This window comes from Staurois parvus, unplaced genomic scaffold (genome assembly GCF_062004578.1).
Source record: "Staurois parvus isolate SC_StPar_1 unplaced genomic scaffold, SC_StPar_1.0 ptg000503l, whole genome shotgun sequence".
NCBI lineage: Eukaryota > Metazoa > Chordata > Amphibia > Anura > Ranidae > Staurois > Staurois parvus.
This window is the reverse complement of record NW_028318299.1, coordinates 723,814-737,078: the sequence shown is the minus strand read 5'-3', so window position 1 is coordinate 737,078 and position 13,265 is coordinate 723,814. Positions and strand designations below refer to the sequence as shown.

The 13,265-nt window shown below is 38.4% G+C and overlaps 1 protein-coding gene and 1 long non-coding RNA gene across 2 annotated transcripts in view; both read left to right on the top strand.

Moving 5' to 3' along the window:
• The window catches only part of LOC149451960 (uncharacterized), a 41,978-nt gene that overhangs the window by 14,265 nt on the left and 14,448 nt on the right, over positions 1 to 13,265 (top strand). The gene's annotated exons all lie outside the window — the stretch shown is intronic.
• LOC149451961 (uncharacterized) lies at positions 6,392 to 12,710 on the top strand. Its single transcript, XR_016314960.1, has 2 exons — positions 6,392 to 7,358; positions 11,106 to 12,710. It is a non-coding gene; the product is annotated as an uncharacterized LOC149451961 (long non-coding RNA).

Sequence of the window (13,265 nt, the reverse complement as noted above, 5' to 3'; positions counted from 1 at the left end):
ATTCATCCCCCCTATAGTAATTAATTCCCCATGTCCCCCCTGTGTCAATTCACTTACCTTTGCTCCGCGCGTTCCTCTTGTTCCCGCGCCGTTCGGTGTAGCATGAAAATCTGTCTCCTATGAGGATCTGTCCCCCTCGACGTATCTGCGCATGTGCCAGTTTCAGGCATTAGCAGCCGATCGGCAATCTCCGGCACATGCGCAGATACGTCGAGGGGGGACAGATCCTCATAGGAAACAGGGCGGACTGTGAGAGGAGCCTAGCGGGAGCCTAGCTCCGCGGGCCGGATTAAAATGTCCGCCGGACCGTATACGGCCCGCGGGCCGTAGTTTGCCCATTGCTGGTCTAGCATCAAGTCAGTGACACTCCTGGGATATTGATCTGGTCCGGTAAGTAGCAGAGGGGGTTGTTCATCAGTTTCAGCTACTTTGGTGTTCATGAAATGAACAACAGGTGCACTAGATGGGCAACGATGAGATGGCCCCCAAAACAGGAATGGTTTTACAGGAGGAGACCACTGACATGTTTTCCCTACTCATCTTTCTGACTATTTTCGCTAGTTTTGCATTTGGCTCGGGTCAGTGTCACTACTGGTAGCATGAGGCCATACCTGGACCCTACAGAGGTTGCACAGGCAGTCCAACTCCTCCAGGATGGAAGATCAATACGTACCATTGCCAGAAGGTTTGCTGTGTCTCCCTGCACAGTCTCAAGTGCATGGAGGAGATTCCAGAAGAAAACAGTCACCAAAGACCCATTATCTCCTGCGCTCAAAGACTCAGATCAAATGGGCATTAGTAACAAACAGCGTGTTCATCCACTGGTGATCAGAGGTTGTGCAGCTCTATCATGAAGCCGGGGAAGCTTAATAAAACTGTAGGAGAGGATGAAAGAAAGAGCGCACAAACCTTGCGCATTACCTCAATGAATAGTGACTAATTTTATTTTATTAGGAAATATACTCACAAAAGGTAAAACAGGCATAAGTTAACCATAATCCACACAGGGTTACAGGTAAATCCAAGGGGGGGGGGGGGGATAAAACTAATGCGTTTCGAAGGGTGTTCCCTTCTTCATCAGAGCTGATTAAAAAAACATAGATATAAATTCCCCTCAAAATATTACATGAATCATGAATATTCAAAATGGTATAACAGGTGGTGGTGCTGTAGATGAGCAGAACAATACACATAAAAGTACTCATAAAAATGACAATACAGATAATAATAATAAGGTCATAAAACACACATACAGAAAATATATATATAGAAAAAATGGGTGGAAATAATGGAAAAAATTATTATGATGGAAAAAATGCATAATAGCCGGCGTGCGTTCCACTGCCACCTGCAGGCGGTTTACAGTATTTAATCCATTGCTTTAACAGCCAGCCACACTAAACAGGCTGAACTGCTGTAATACTGACACCCAGTGGCTGGAGGTCTCGTTGCCATGGGAACTGCCATACTCAAGTTTCTATCTGCTCAACCCAGGTATCTGTTTTTATATTACACACAATTCTATACTACACATAATATTGTATGCTGAAAAATCCTGTTTCTAAATAGCAAGTGTGCTTTTGCATTTATATATTCATATATGTTTATTCTAAGGATTCTCTATATGGAATGTTTTCATTTTATACTATAGATTTTTTTGTATAAGATATTTTATATGGTTTTTAGTTTTATTATTATTAGGTATATTTTTACAATTAATTAGTAATTATTTAATTAATTATTTTTTTATACTATAGATACATTTTATGGTTCACAGTTTACATGACTTTTTATTGCTAATCAGTCTTTAACCACTTCCAGTCCGGACACTTTTACCCCCTTCCAGTCCGGACACTTTCACCCCCTTCCAGTCCGGACACTTTTACCCCCTTCCAGTCCGGACACTTTCACCCCCTTCCAGTCCGGACACTTTTACCCCCTTCCAGTCCGGACACTTTTACCCCCTTCCAGTCCGGACACTTTCACCCCCTTCCTGTCCAGGGCAATTTTCAGCTTTCAACGCTATCACACTCTGAATGACAATTGCGCGGTCATGCAACACTGTAGCCAAATGAATTTTTTACCATTTTTTTGAGACAGATAAAGCTTTATTTTGGTGGTATTTATTCACCGCTGGGATTTTTATTTTTTTTGCTATGTAAATAAAAAAGTCCAAAAATTTTGAAAAAAAGTGTTTTTTTTATAAAATTTTGCAAATAAAAAATATTTCATCATAAATCTTTGCCAAAATTTATTCCGTTATCTTTTTAGTAAAACAAAAATCCAAATTAGTTTATAAACAAAACTTATAATTTTTAAACATTTTTTTTTACATTTTTATTTTATTTTTTTTATATTATTATTTTTTATTTTTATTTTTTTTTACATACTGTCACCCTAGCAGTACACTGTCACCATAGGGACACTGTACTACTTGTGGGGGGTGATGAAGATTTTTTTTTTTTTTACACTGATTGCTTTTACACCCATATAGGATGTAAAAGCAATCATTTCTCTTTCTCTCTGTATGCATTCTTGCACTCATTGAGAAATACTGAGTGAGCTGTGATTGGTCACAGCTTGTCACATGGTACAAGGCTGTTGTGAATAGCCCTGTACCATGTGACCTCTGTGATCATTCACAGATTTCACACGTAGTAAGCCATGATGTCACAAGTGACATCTTGCTTACTACTTTGCATGTGATCACTGATTGGCCAATCAGTGATCACATGATCGGGACCTCATACAGAGGTCCTGTCAGACGATCGGTGTTTCACTGTGTCCGGAGGAAACAGCGGGCACCGGATCATGGTCCTGCGCGCTCTGAGGGAGTGCGCACAAGCAGGGTGCGGGGAGGCCGTTTATATGCAACGGCTGGTTGGGAAGTTGTTAACCAGCGATTTTTATGCCAGTTTTACAATTAAGCGCTCAATTTTTTCCATCATTTATTTCCACCCATTTTTTCTATATATATATTTTTTCTGTATGTGTGTTTTTTGACATTATTATTATTATGATTATTATTAGAGATGAGCGAATCGAAGTAGGCGAAGTGGAATTCGAGTCGAATATCGGAAAATTTTCGATTCCGCCGAATCCGAAAAATAGCCTACTTCGGACGCGCGAATCGAAATTTTTCCTAAAATGGCGGCGGACATGTGCGGCGACGGAGCGGGGATGTCTGGGAAGGCGCGCAGACAAGGCGCGCTGACCCATAATGCATTCCTTAATGACATGTGATCGCATTAGCCAATCAGCAGCCAGCCAGCCAGCACTGTGTAATGGTCGAGCTATAAATAGCGGCCATTTTAGAATTCTTCATTTGCCTCCAGTCATTGAACAGAGGCAGACCGCTCTGTATTAGGGACAGAGTTAGGGCCACAGAAACGTTACTTGGGGACAGAGAAACGTTACTTAGGGACAGAGAACCATTACTCAGGGACACAGAATTGTTAATGAGGGCCACAGAATCGTTACTTAGGGCCACAGAAACATTAGTTAGGGCCACAGAATTGTTACTCAGGGACAGACACAGAATTGTTACTCAGGGACAGACAGAATTGTTACTGAGTGCCAGAGAATTGTTACTTAGGGCCACAGAAACGTTATTAGGGCCACAGAATTGTTACTCAGGGACAGACAGAATTGTTACTGAGTGCCAGAGAATTGTTACTTAGGAGGGCCACAGAAACTTTAGTTAGGGCCACAGAATTGTTACTCAGGGACAGACACAGAATTGTTACTGAGGGCCACAGAACTGTTACTTAGGGCCACAGAAACGTTATTAGGGCCACAGAATTGTTACTCAGGGACAGACAGAATTGTTACTGAGTGCCAGAGAATTGTTACTTAGGGCCACAGAAACTTTAGTTAGGGCCACAGAATTGTTACTCAGGGACAGACACAGAATTGTTACTGAGGGCCACAGAACTGTTACTTAGGGCCACAGAAACGTTAGTTAGGGCCACAGAATTGTTACTCAGGGACAGACACAGAATTGTTACTGAGGGCCACAGAACTGTTACTTAGGGCCACAGAATTGTTACTCGCACAGACACAGAATTGTTACACAGGGACACAGAATTGTTACTGAGGGCCACAGAACCGTTACTTAGGGCCACATAAACGTTAATCAGGGACACAGAATTGTTACTGAGGGCCACAGAACCGTTACTTAGGGCCACAGAATTGTTACTCAGGGACACAGAATTGTTACTGAGGGCCACAGAACTGTTACTTAGGGCCACATAATTGCTACTCGGACAGACACAGAATTGTTACTCAGGGACACAGAATTGTTACTGAGGGCCACAGAACTGTTACTTAGGGCCACAGAAACGTTATTAGGGCCACAGAATTGTTACTCAGGGACAGACAGAATTGTTACTGAGTGCCAGAGAATTGTTACTTAGGGCCACAGAAACTTTAGTTAGGGCCACAGAATTGTTACTCAGGGACAGACACAGAATTGTTACTGAGGGCCACAGAACTGTTACTTAGGGCCACAGAAACGTTAGTTAGGGCCACAGAATTGTTACTCAGGGACAGACACAGAATTGTTACTGAGGGCCACAGAACTGTTACTTAGGGCCACAGAATTGTTACTCGCACAGACACAGAATTGTTACTCAGGGACACAGAATTGTTACTGAGGGCCACAGAACTGTTACTTAGGGCCACAGAATTGTTACTCGCACAGACACAGAATTGTTACACAGGGACACAGAATTGTTACTGAGGGCCACAGAATCGTTACTTAGGGCCACATAAACGTTAATCAGGGACACAGAATTGTTACTGAGGGCCACAGAACCGTTACTTAGGGCCACAGAATTGTTACTCAGGGACACAGAATTGTTACTGAGGGCCACAGAACTGTTACTTAGGGCCACATAATTGTTACTCGGACAGACACAGAATTGTTACTCAGGGACACAGAATTGTTACTGAGGGCCACAGAACCGTTACTTGGGGCCACAGAAACGTTAATCAGGGACACAGAATTGTTACTGAGGGCCACAGAACCGTTACTTAGGGCCACAGAAACGTTAATCAGGGACACAGAATTGTTACTGAGGGCCACAGAACTGTTACTTAGGGCCACAGAATTGTTACTCACACAGACACAGAATTGTTACTCAGGGACACAGAATTTTTACTGAGGGCCACAGAACCGTTACTTAGGGCCACATAAACGTTAATCAGGGACACAGAATTGTTACTGAGGGCCACAGAACTGTTACTTAGGGCCACAGAATTGTTACTCGCACAGACACAGAATTGTTACACAGGGACACAGAATTGTTACTGAGGGCCACAGAACTGTTACTTAGGGCCACAGAATTGTTACTCGCACAGACACAGAATTGTTACTCAGGGACACAGAATTGTTACTGAGGGCCACAGAACTGTTACTTAGGGCCACAGAATTGTTACTGAGGGCCACAGAACTGTTACTTAGGGCCACAGAATTGTTACTCGCACAGACACAGAATTGTTACACAGGGACACAGAATTGTTACTGAGGGCCACAGAACCATTACTTAGGGTCACATAAACGTTAATCAGGGACACAGAATTGTTACTGAGGGCCACAGAACTGTTACTTAGGGCCACAGAATTGTTACTCAGGGACACAAAATTGTTACTGAGGGCCACAGAACTGTTACTTAGGGCCACAGAATTGTTACTCGCACAGACACAGAATTGTTACTCAGGGACACAGAATTGTTACTGAGAACCACAGAACCGTTACTTGGGGCCACAGAAACATTAATCAGGGACACAGAATTGTTACTGAGGGCCACAGAACCGTTACTTAGGGCCACAGAAACGTTAATCAGGGACACAGAATTGTTACTGAGGGCCACAGAACTGTTATTTAGGGCCACAGAATTGTTACTCGCACAGACACAGAATTGTTACTCAGGGACACAGAATTGTTACTGAGGGCCACAGAACTGTTACTTAGGGCCACAGAATTGTTACTCGCACAGACACAGAATTGTTACTCAGGGACACAGAATTGTTACTGAGGGCCACAGAACTGTTACTTAGGGCCACAGAATTGTTACTCGCACAGACACAGAATTGTTACTCAGGGACACAGAATTGTTACTGAGGGCCACAGAACTGTTACTTAGGGCCACAGAATTGTTACTCGCACAGACACAGAATTGTTACTCAGGGACACAGAATTGTTACTGAGGGCCACAGAACCGTTACTTGGGGCCACAGAAACGTTAATCAGGGACACAGAATTGTTACTGAGGGCCACAGAACCGTTACTTAGGGCCACAGAATTGTTACTCAGGGACAGACACAGAATTGTTTCTTGAGGGACACAGAATTGTTACTGAGGGCCACAGAACCGTTACTTAGTGTTAGAAGCTTTCCTTAACCTAAATATCTAATATCTTCTTATTAACAGTACTAACAAGTATGAATGAGTTGGATCTTAATAGAATAATTGAGTTATTATATTTATATTTGTTCTAGATTGGGAAAAGTAAGGAATTAGACTTCATAGTCTGTGAATATAAATATCTTGGGTTTTTCCTTTACATTCAAGCCACATATGAGAGTAATTAGCTATACCTTCCCCCATCCTCCCCCATCTATGTAAGAGATAAAGTTACACTCAGACTTTGAGAGAAGTAGGCTGGAGGGTTTGTTATATATATACACATCTGTTGGTGTCAATTATCTTAGTGGGACTACAAGAGTATACCAACCCACTTTTAGGTTGGTGGGGGCTGGATTGCTTTCTAGAGCAGGACAAAGGTTTAAAGCATACTTTCTTTAGACAGCTAGGCGAAGGGAGCTGCTTGCTCATATCTACACACATTCATATTATACACACACAATTACATACAATTTTATTATTAAGAACTTAACTATACTTTTTGGACTTTATTTAAACATTCTGTATTCCAATATTTTATTTCTAATTTTATGCAACGTTATTATTAAATCATCTTTTTGAGTTTATACAAGAAATGGAAGGACTTTCTATCTGAACATTTCTCATCAATACAAGTTAAGAAAATATCGAGACAATACGATATTTTGCAGTGGCGAGCCTCCAGTTCGATTCGTTTCCGCCGATCGCTTATTTTTGACTTTTTTCTTCTTCATCTTGATCAGAGGGAAGAGGTTTGCACACTCAGCAAAATATGAAATCAAGCTTTCAGGAGAAGTAAAGTCTGCAACAGATGAATCGTCGGCATAATCGAGAACCTAAAAGCAGAATTGGTGAGAATTTTGCGCAATTGCAAGCAACGCTGTTCCTTGGTGATGTCATTTCCCGCCAAGAGAGAAAAGACGCGTTATGTAAAGAAAGACCTTATTAATTGGTAAGTAATGGATTTTATTGATGAATTATCTAGAGAGAGTAAGTTAGAATTCAAGAATCTGTCTACATTTGTTAAAGATAATGAACTTTGGCGGTACATGTATAATGAGTGCTTACAGGCTAATATTAAGATAGAAAAATCTAAGTTTTCCTTTAAGAAACTGAGCAAACAAGTTAGAAATGTAATGAAGTTAGTTAATGTTTTTAATGCCATGATTTTTGATGTTCCTAAGACTGCTACATGTATAATGAAGCAAGATCAGAGCAGTGTATGTGCTAATTGCCAGATTTTGACTGAGCAAATAGATGATATGCAAAGTGCAATTCAAACAAAAGACATTCAGTTATCTGACCTGCAGAATGATGTAAAAAGAATTTGTGTGAATACTAAGGCAGAGAAACAAAAATCTTTTGTACCAGAGATCCAGTCTATGGAAGGAGATCCTACCAATCAGGAAGAAATGTGTAAGAGAAAATTAAGGGATAAAGCTGCAAAACTTAATCTTAAAATCCTTGATCAGCTCATGAAAATTTTGAAGGATATGCCAGCCTATGATATGGACGCCGATGCTTTCTATAACATGGAGGTTTATGAAAATTTTTGTAATAATTTTTGTTTAAATCAGGAGCAAAGAAATTTTCTATTCTGTTTATGGCTCCCCAGTGTTATGGCATGTAGATTAATCAAAACGCCATATATTGAGGATGATGAGGAAATGCATAGCAATGCATCAGACCGACTACGTCAATTATTGAAATTTACTACTGGAGAGGAAACTCCTTCTTTGGAAATCTTAGACTCCTTAAGAGCTACGATTAATGATGATCCTTTTGAATTTAAAAATAGATTTTCTAAAGTATACAAAATGATATTTAATTTAGACAATGAGACTCCTTCTATGGTAAATGCTTTTGTTAAAAAATTCAAGTATCTTGATCCAGCATCTGTTATTATTGCTACTGGAAAAAATGATTTAGATCAAGCAGCCAAAGTTATTGATACAGTTAGGAGACAACTTAAATTAAACAATCAGAAGAAGGAAAGTTTAATTGTTCAAAATGGAGAACAGAGAGAGACCATGTGCTTAGCCACACCCAGTTATGATGATGAATACGTCACAGGCAGGACGAGAGTCTCAGAGCAGACAGGAAATACTATTTGTTTCTATTGTAAACGATTTGGTCATTTGAAAAGAGATTGTATTCATTATAAATTAGATTTACAAAGAAAAGCTTTGGAATTAGAAGACCAAAATATAATTTCTGAACAATCTGCTCCTCCATGTTCCAACAATAGTCTGTCTGAGTTGCCTTATGCCTCAGAAGTTAAAAAGATCAGTTCACTGAGAGTTAACAACAGCTTAAACAATATGGTAAACAGTGCTGTTGTCATTAATAGGAATGGTTTACTGCCATTGCCGAAATTTAAATCAGGATCAAATGGAGATTCTTCTTCTTTACTGTTGGAATATGTTGCTCCAAATTTATTGGATGAAAGTGGAAGGCCCAAATCAACATTAATTGATTCTTCCATGTACTGTAATGTTGGAAGTATTTGTACAGCAACTGCTGACATGTCTTCAGATCATAAATGGCCACATACAGGAACCAATCTTGAATTGGAACAATTGGTTATATCACATACAGATCTTTGGAGTCGAAGCAAAAATGATGTAGGTTTGTTTAAGGATTTTGATGTTGACATTGAAGGTAGAGACCCTAAGCCTCAACCTCAATACAAATTGCCATTAGAATCAATTAATCCAATCTCTTCCATTGTAGATGAGTTTTTACAGCAAGGTATTTTAAAGAAAGTACAATCAGTGGTGAATAATTGTATTTGGCCTATCAAAGTTGATAATTCATATTCTTTATCAGTTGACTTCAGGACATTGAACAAATGCATCACAAATAACAGATCTATTGTTCCTGATTGTAACATAATGTCACATCTGGATGCCAAGGCCAAAATATTCTCAGTACTTGAAATTGCCAATAGCCATTTGTCAGTACCCTTAGCTAAGAGTTGTCAATATAAACTTGCCTTTAGCTTCAACAAAGAAACTTATACATTCACAAGATTAGCCCCAGGCTTAGATTTAAGTGATGGGATTGTTCATGAGTATTTGGGAAAAATATTATCTAAATTCTCTAGGCCAGAATGTATTGTCCAGCATGTAGACAAGCTTCTCTTGTCTACACAAAATAGAACTGAACATATCACTCTTTTGTCTGAAGTATTTACGTTGTTACATACAGCAGGATTGAAATTGAATACAGAGAAAGTTCAGTTGATGAAAAGACAGGTGGAATTCCTTCATATGCAAATTAGTCATGGACAGAGACAGATATTGCAAGAAAAAGTTAGAACTATTTCTGCTTATCCAATTCCAACAAATCGCAAGGCTTTGCATCAGTTTTTGAGCGAAGTAAATCATTGTAAAGATTTTATACCCAATTTTGCAGAAAAGTCTAGATCATTATTTGATCGTTTGAGACAAAAAGCTGGTGTGTTTGATCAATGGAATCAAACTGAGAAAGAAGCTTTTGAACTATTGAAATGGAATTTGCAGAATGCTACTACATTAAGTACTGTTGAGTTTTGTAGTAAAGTTCCTTTTGTTTTAGAAACCAATGTTTCCAATAATGCAATCTCAGCAACTTTGTCACAATTAAAAGACGGTAATCAGAAAATAATAGGTTTCTTCTCAAGAACTTTGACAAATATGGAGAAAAACTTTGATGCACATATGAAAAAATTGTTAAGTGTTTTCTTTGCAGTCAAAATAACTGAATACATTGTGAGATCAAGTAAGATCATATTACAGACACCTGATTCATCACTGAAACTCCTACAGGAAGATGGTTCAACAGACAATTATCGTGAAAATTATCCTATATGGTACAAAACACTGTCTTCCAAACACATTCAGATAGAAGTAACAAAAAGACCTTTTCAGGAAAACATACCAACACATGTTTGTACAGCTGTAAGTGAGAAGTTTGTACCTCATGTTTTCAACATAGGAACTGAGAAAAGTTTGAAACCAGTATGTATTACTGCAGATCAGTCTTACACTACAAGAAGTAAGCCAACACAAAAAACAGCTACGCATATTTCCAATTTTATAGAGATAAGATCAAAGGCATGATCCTTTGTCATCTCTGGGTTGATACAAAACCTTTCTTTGGTTTTGAAACCAAGGTTTTGAATCATGACCAATAATGGAGATGTAGCGTCCTGTTATATTTATTTTTGTTTATTTCTGGTACATATATAGCGTCGTCAATTTACGTAGTGCTTTTTACATATATAGTACATTCACATAAGTCCCTAACCCTCAAGAGGTGTACAATCTGAGGTCCCTAACTCACAGTCATACATACACATACTAGGGCCAATTTAGATAGGAGCCAATTCTCCTACCAACATGTCTTTGGAGTGTGGGAGGAAACCGGAGTACCTGGAGGAAACCCACACAAGCACAGGGAGAACATGTAAACTCCAGGCAGGTGATGCCATGGTTGGGATTTGCATCAGCAACCCTAGTACTGTTAGGCGGAAGTGCCCGCATTCTAAAATAGAACACTACAAGTCAATAAGAAGTATTATAATCAAAATATGTCTTCCATGTCATGACTAGAAATGTTTGTGATTATGATATGTAATATTAACAGATAAATGTAAGAGGATTAATCCATGTAAAATTATCAATGCCAAAATAATGATACTGCATTTCTGTTACAGGAAATGACCTAAGAGTAACTGTTAAAGGAAGAAAGTTCAAATATTTCTAAACCTTTCAGATGATAATACATTTTCCAAGAAGGAAATTTATTCTGGAAGAAGCTTTGCAACAAGAATTTCATTCATCATAGTTTTTGTTGTTCTTTTTATGTTCAATAAAGTTATTTGAACTTTACAGAGTGCTAGAAGAAGACAAGACATCTCAAGGCATCTCATAGAGGAAGAACTTATAAAACAATTGACTTTTGACTACTGATGAAATAATTCATTCATCATCAGATATATTGGTTTTTTTTGTGTGTACATTTTATTTTTGACATGATATGTTTATCATATCAAGATGAGATCAGTTTTCACATGAACATTTGCAATCACACACTATGTATTTTCAGAAGTGAAAGGGTTAAACTTTTGTTACAACAGAGTCACTCTTAGTTAGAACATCTGTTGTTAATTAAGCTAGAGATAAGTTTTCTAAGGTACATATAGAAAAATTTAGGCAAGCTTTACATTGTTATATGTATGTTTTTAAAAAAAAAATCATTTGATATACATGTATGGATTGAAGTTAGAGAACATATGTTATGTTTAAATGTTGATAAGGTATTTTGAAAAGATGTAGTGGATTATAGAACTGTGTGCTACACACATTTTGGAGGGAAAATATGAAACATCTATTTTTTAAGTGACATATTTTAAAGTATTGTACTTTAATGTTACAGTTATACATTTATTAAGGGGATGAATTATTTGGTGAAAGGAAAGGAAAATAATAAGGGTAAAAATATTTTTATGTGATACATAACAAAAGGTTTATCAAAGAATTTGTTTTCCCATTATAGAATCAAATTGAAGATAAGTTCAGATCAATTATCTTAAGATCCAAAAACGCTTGAATGGATACGAAAGTGACGAGAATGTGTATAAATGGATTAAGATAAGGAAAATGATTAAGATTCGATAAAATCGATCATTTTGAGAGGGAAATGTTAGAAGCTTTCCTTAACCTAAATATCTAATATCTTCTTATTAACAGTACTAACAAGTATGAATGAGTTGGATCTTAATAGAATAATTGAGTTATTATATTTATATTTGTTCTAGATTGGGAAAAGTAAGGAATTAGACTTCATAGTCTGTGAATATAAATATCTTGGGTTTTTCCTTTACATTCAAGCCACATATGAGAGTAATTAGCTATACCTTCCCCCATCCTCCCCCATCTATGTAAGAGATAAAGTTACACTCAGACTTTGAGAGAAGTAGGCTGGAGGGTTTGTTATATATATACACATCTGTTGGTGTCAATTATCTTAGTGGGACTACAAGAGTATACCAACCCACTTTTAGGTTGGTGGGGGCTGGATTGCTTTCTAGAGCAGGACAAAGGTTTAAAGCATACTTTCTTTAGACAGCTAGGCGAAGGGAGCTGCTTGCTCATATCTACACACATTCATATTATACACACACAATTACATACAATTTTATTATTAAGAACTTAACTATACTTTTTGGACTTTATTTAAACATTCTGTATTCCAATATTTTATTTCTAATTTTATGCAACGTTATTATTAAATCATCTTTTTGAGTTTATACAAGAAATGGAAGGACTTTCTATCTGAACATTTCTCATCAATACAAGTTAAGAAAATATCGAGACAATACGATATTTTACACTTAGGGCCACATAAACGTTAATCAGGGACACAGAATTGTTACTGAGGGCCACGGAACCGTTACTTAGGGCCACAGAAACGTTAATCAGGGACACAGAATTGTTACTGAGGGCCACAGAACTGTTACTTAGGGCCACAGAATTGTTACTCGGACAGACACAGAATTGTTACTGAGGGCCACAGAACCGTTACTTAGGGCCACATAAACGTTAATCAGGGACACAGAATTGTTACTGAGGGCCACAGAACTGTTACTTAGGGCCACAGAATTGTTACTCAGGGACACAGAATTGTTACTCAGGGACACATAATCGTTGAATTAAACCAACGATTATGATTGGTTGGCTCGGTCGTCTTCCTCTTCCCAGGTCACCTCTGACACCTACAGCCAATGGTCGGTGGGTACGTCAGACACAACCGTTAGTTGGCATGGCCCGGGAGCAAGCCCACTGAAATCACATGTCCTCTACCTGCCCCTGTC